Below are 5,794 nucleotides of genomic sequence, written 5' to 3' on the forward strand. Positions count from 1 at the left end.
AACCCAGACGCTCGCAGCGTTTGTGTGTGTGTGTGTGGGGGGGGGGGGGGGGGGGGGGAGGGACGGGGGGACGCGTGCCGATTCACACGACGGACCAAGTCGCGATTTTCGTCCGCGGACCGTGTACCACGTGACCGGCACGTCACCGATTCCTGCGATCCGCGCCTCATCCGCGGAGGCGGGGAGTGATAAAGTCGAGCGCCTTTTTCACTCGCGGACTTTTGACGGAGGATCTCGAATGTTTTGGCTTGGAAAACGTAGTTAGTTTGGCAACAGTGAAACTTTTCTGGTTTGCGCGGGAAAGATGGCTGACGAACCGTACTCCGATTTTGCTGTCTCTGGCCCTTCGTACGGCTCAAAATTAAGCGATGAAGCAAGCATGTTTTTTATTTCGCTTGTGGAGCATTTCCCAGCGCTTTGGGACATGACGATGAGCGAGTACGCCAACACTTTGAAAGGCGCGTTGTGGCGACAAATCGCCGACGAGATGGAGGACCGCTACCCTGAATGCGGCCCGTACGTCCCCGGTATGCATTATGACTATAATGTTCTCCATTTCTTATTCCATTCGAGCATGCAGAGAACGTTTGGGCAGTACTCACGCCACCCAGTACACCTATTTCTTTAAACTGTTTGCCGCGTTTACCATTACTGTGCCTGCAGTGTTGCGGGTCGCCCGTAGGGAGACTCAATCTCTTGCTTCGAGATGGCTCGGTTGCTTAAAATAGGGGCTCCCCTGAGAAGTTCTGGACGGAAGCACACCTTTCATTGTTTTCTCTGCTAGACTGCGAACAGAAAGCTATTCTTACCAAGCCGACCGATGAAATCTTATTGCGGAGATGGCGCAGTGTACGCGTTTGTTGTATCCAAATTTAAAGTTTTTTTTTTTTTCTTTTTTTTTTACGGTGGGGGATCGCTACTGCTGCATACATTGGTGTCCAATGGTATTGAACCCTGCAAAGCTTGTTTACCTGAAAGTGCAGGAAAAAAAATTGCTTACACAGTGATTGTGTCCAGCATTACCCGCAGCCCTTGAAGAGTAAAATATGTTTTGTGTTACAGATACGCTGAAGACATTCTTCAATAACAAAAGGAGGACCTACCGTGCAGAGAAAAAAAAAAACTGGAGTCATCGAAAAGCGGCCAAGCTTCCAGCGATTCATACAAGGGCAAATGGAAGTTCTTCCATTGTCTGAACTTCCTAGATGCTGCCAAGCCGACAGGGACAAGGACCTTCAGCGAGGCTTTTGAGGTGGCAGAGCCAGAAACGGCAAATTTTGTAGCTGCCTTACATATGGCATTCCAGAAGTCATTGCGATACACTGCTATCTGTTGTGTAGATTCTTGTTTTGAGCGACTATCCCCTTTTGCAGGTTAAGAAAAGCTGAACAAGCTCCTCCCACTCTTTTCACTTTAGCAAGAGAAAGCTGGAGAGGAGGCAAGGAGCGACTCACCTTCTGTCCCTTGTTCACTCGCTGAAGTGGAAAGCGGAGCATGATCTCTTCCTTTTTTTTTAATTTGCACAATAGACTTGTTACGGTTACGCCACCACAGTGACAACTGAAACATTAACGCAAGACGTGCAGCATCAATCTAAGTAATTTTTTGCATGCAAGTTTTGACAGCGGGAACTTGGACTGCGCCAAACGCTGTCCTTCATCTCCACTGTAAATGAGAAATTCAGCCATTGCAGTACAAATGCCAGCTTTATATAATTTTTTCTATATTTACAAGCGTTTATGAATTTTTTAGCCACTCTGTGCACACACTCTGTGCACACATAAGCACTTTGCATACTGTCAGTGTGAAATACAGTGGCACATGTTTATTCATGAGACGAGTACATAAAGCTAGGGATGCAAGCAGGAACACCGAATACTTTGCTCAAGTATATTGGGCACATGGAGTGCATTTCAACTGCCATGAGGTACCGTACCCTCATATGAAGACAATATAAAACACCTGCTTTAACATAAAAATACAGTCAGTTCTTGAACATCTTGTAAATTAAATAATTTTGATATTACTGGAGTTTGTTTCCTTCTCTGCAGGACAGGGCAGGTCAAACTTCTTGAAGCCCACGAAGGCTGGCATAACTCGCTGTGTGCATAGATGAAATTAATTTGCATGCAACTTTTAATTACAGCAAAACGCTGAGCAAAGTGCGGATCAGGATGCCGACCCGGACGCCAACATCGAGTATGCGCCACAGCCGTCCCCTGCCGCTGTGAGTACGGCCAGCAGTAGTAGCATGACAAGGAAAGCTCGAAGCTCGCAGCCCTCAGCTAACGATTGGGCTGCGAGAACAGCTGCCCTTGAAAAAATAGCAGATGCTGTTCAACAGCCTTCCGACGCAGATGACGCCTCTGCACATTTCGCGAAGGCTGCTTCAGCACTCATGCGACCAATGGACCCATTAAAGTTGGTTCGCTGCCAGGCTGAAATACTCAGTGTAATAGAAAAACATCTGACCGAATAAAAGTTGAAGTTAACTGTTTACTTGCTTCTTTTTGTCTACAATCTTTTCTTCGGTCTGCGTGTGCAGTGTTTGTCTAACTCAACATAGGCGGCCTCTCGCTGCCATGACACAGCACCCCTGCCATTTACAAAACTACACATGTCCTCTCTCACTGCAGCGCCAAATGTGCTAGCACGTCCACGCGATGCTGGGAAGCTGAAAAACGTTGGGAGACCTCGGCGTTCCTTCTCTGCATCTGCCCTTTATGCTTGTTGGGGCAGCACGTCGTTGCTGAGTAAGTTGTGCAGGACACATGCAGCATTGACGATGGCAGTGGCCCTTTCGGGAATGGCATATATTACTGTCAGCAAACACCTGAAACGGTTGGCCAGGATTCCGAATGTGTTTTCTACAACACGTCTAGCTCTGGACAACCTGGAAAGGAACAGGCAAGTATCGAGCGAGTCATGAAGACTAAGAAGCAGATCAGTAGGCAGCAGACTTTTCTATTCTAGCTGAAACCAATAGACTGCCAGCGACAGAAATGTAAAATTATGGCTTAAGAACGCCACTTTTCGGATATTGCCGGCACGTAGCAACAACTATTTTGTCGAAACCTCTCCTCCCTATAATCAATAACAGGGTAAAAACTCACAAGATGTTCTCTCTCCAGCATGCACTCGTTGCCTTCCCCCAGGTTTGGGCTGTGTGCGACGAAGTATAGACCTTTGCAAAAAGAGCGCTCTGGCCGCCGCCATTTTGCGAATCGAGCGACCCCTATCAACCGGAAATTTCTGGCACCCGCCTGAGCTGTGGAAACCCGGTCAGCGTGACTCCCCATCTGCATTTTGCATTCGGAGTTCGCCGGCTTTTCTTGGAAGTTTTTACTTTATTCGCCTGTTTAGGATGCTTACCCTTTGTATGTTACCTTACACTGTGAGAACCAGGGAATACCAGGGCTCGTAGCCTGCTCGGTCTTCGCAGGAAACGAAGGAAAATAGCGAACGTCAAGCAGCCCGCGACGCAGGCAGGTCGACGTTCTTGGAGGATTATTTCCGTTAAGATAATCTCCAAAAAGCCTTCCCGGCTGTGTTCCGGGTCTTCGCGAAAAATAGCTGATAGGGTCGGGTCCGGGGTGTGGGGACGGAATAGACACGTTCGTTCATTTGCTTTGAAGCAGTGAAAAAAAAAGGAGCTCTCTCCTACATGTTCCCCAAAACACGCCGGATTCCGTCCGATCGTCGTGAAGTGACTGTCGTCGACAATGTATATTGGATATGCTGTGTTATTTGAGACCTTTCTCAAATCCTGTTCGGATAACGCGGCACCGTGGGGTACGTACAATATATGTTGTTCGATTGATGAGACTCGTTGCAGTTCGGATATCCTGTGTGGTCAAATATTCTGACCTTAATAGATTGACACGGCTGAGTGTACGGTACCGTAAAACGATGAACATAAAATGAAACAAACATTCCAGTTGCATTTGTTCTATCGCACACGGACTCACCAAAACAGCTTTCATTTCTTTGTGTTTCTTCCCAAAAATAGAGCACTGCTTTCTTAAAGACCCCTATAAATTATGTTCGCCACAGAACACAAAATAAAAAAGAAAACGCGGCAATTCAGCCGCCACCAGTGTCCGGAATTCGCCTACGCAGGCTGCCACAGCCCACTGACGAGAAACTCCACAGCTCAGCGCAGACGGGCAACACTGACGTACACTCTCAAAACCAGGGACGCGCGCTGTAAATCGCTTCGTTCGAGACTGCCGCTGGAAAGGTCTATAGTATGAAAGGCACACAGCTCGTGCTCGAGGCACAGCATCTGCCGAGTTATTAGCCTGTCACAGGCTATGGACATTCATGGGAAGTGCCATTTTGGCTAGAATAAAGAATCCTGCCAGTCCGCAATCAGTCGAGTCGTTGGATTTGGAGGACGGTGGCCTGAAATGTAAGTCAGTACAGATAGATGATCGTAATATATTGTCCCAATATCTTCCAGCTCGGCTTACTATAGAAAAATCAGGCAAGTGATGACAAGCAGTTCACAGACGAGTTGTTCTTGTTCTGTAAAACCTGCAGGTGTCTTGAAGTTGAATGCAAGCCAAGCAATCTTGATTTCCAGTCCTTATGATGCTGCCAGTGCTCTTTTTTTGGAAGCTGTTTGCAACAGACTAGCCAGTACTGTTGCAAACATCTCTTGGGATTCCTGATCTGTAGCAGAAATACTGCAAAGCCATTCTCAAAATTGTGCACCATATCCAAGAAGAGACGGGTAGACTGGCCGGTTAGAATCTTTCATGTATAAAAACACATGAAGAGTTTTTATGCACAAAGTGCCTGTGAAACAGCTTTGATTGAGTAAATAACTTTCAAATTGGATTCGTATATTCACCTCTATCTGGCATACCACCAAAACTTACCTGTAATTGAATATCCGCTGTTCTTCCGTGAGGTTCGTGCCACCAAACGGTTTCATAAGATTTTTTTCCAATAGGAAATGCATCATCGCCCACAAAAACGGGGGGCAGAAACTTGTCTGGTGAGTTCGCTACCTTCACCAGCTCTGGCAGATGGATCATCTTGCTTGCCAGAGCTCGTTGTAACGGTGTTGTCTGCCAGATGCCGGCGTCTCCTTGTGATCCCGGGGCACCGACGTCGGTGTAGATGAACTTGCAGTTTGCATCTACCACAGCGAAGAGTACGATACTGTGGGTCTTTTTTATAATTAAAGTAGACAGATCAAGGGTTTGGTGGCTTCCAGATGCAGACGTGCTTGCCGTCGAGTGCGCCGGCACAGTTTGGAAATTGCCATTTCTGGGCGAAACCACTGATCACATCCAGCCACTCCTCTTCGGTCTTTGGAGTTCTTATGAAGTCCTCCTTCAGCTCTTCGTAGAGTGCTGTGCAGGTTTCATGGATGGGGTCATTGACACTTGAGTGTCCGAGCCTGAATTGACGGCTTAATGAATGATGACTCTGTCCTGTCAAATGCACGAAGAAAAATCAGGTTGCAATTATTCGGCTTATCTCAAGATGGCATGATCTAGAAAGTTCTCCAGATGCATCAGGCAGAGCCGAGGAAGGGCAGTATATTAGATACAAATAATTGGATTACCGAAGAAAAGAAAAAAGAAATGAGGGTGACAACAAGCCGATCCTAGTTAAAAGTGGTGGATTTAACTGAAATTGGTTTTCTAAAGGATGACACAAACACAGAAGTCTCAAACACGGCTGATTTTTTATTGGACAAAAAGGAGGAGCGCACAGCACAGGACTTACAGGGATACAGGAAGAAACACTTTCCACAACCTATCATTCCCCAAAAGAAATT

General features: G+C 46.8%; 1 pseudogene; it reads left to right on the plus strand.

The window, feature by feature from the left end:
- The first annotated feature begins 304 nt into the window (after positions 1 to 304).
- Positions 305 to 2,479, plus strand: LOC120849595 (annotated as a pseudogene).
- The last annotated feature ends 3,315 nt before the right edge of the window (positions 2,480 to 5,794 follow it).

This window comes from Ixodes scapularis, unplaced genomic scaffold (genome assembly GCF_016920785.2).
Source record: "Ixodes scapularis isolate PalLabHiFi unplaced genomic scaffold, ASM1692078v2 PGA_scaffold7__128_contigs__length_106722199, whole genome shotgun sequence".
NCBI classification, from domain to species: domain Eukaryota; kingdom Metazoa; phylum Arthropoda; class Arachnida; order Ixodida; family Ixodidae; genus Ixodes; species Ixodes scapularis.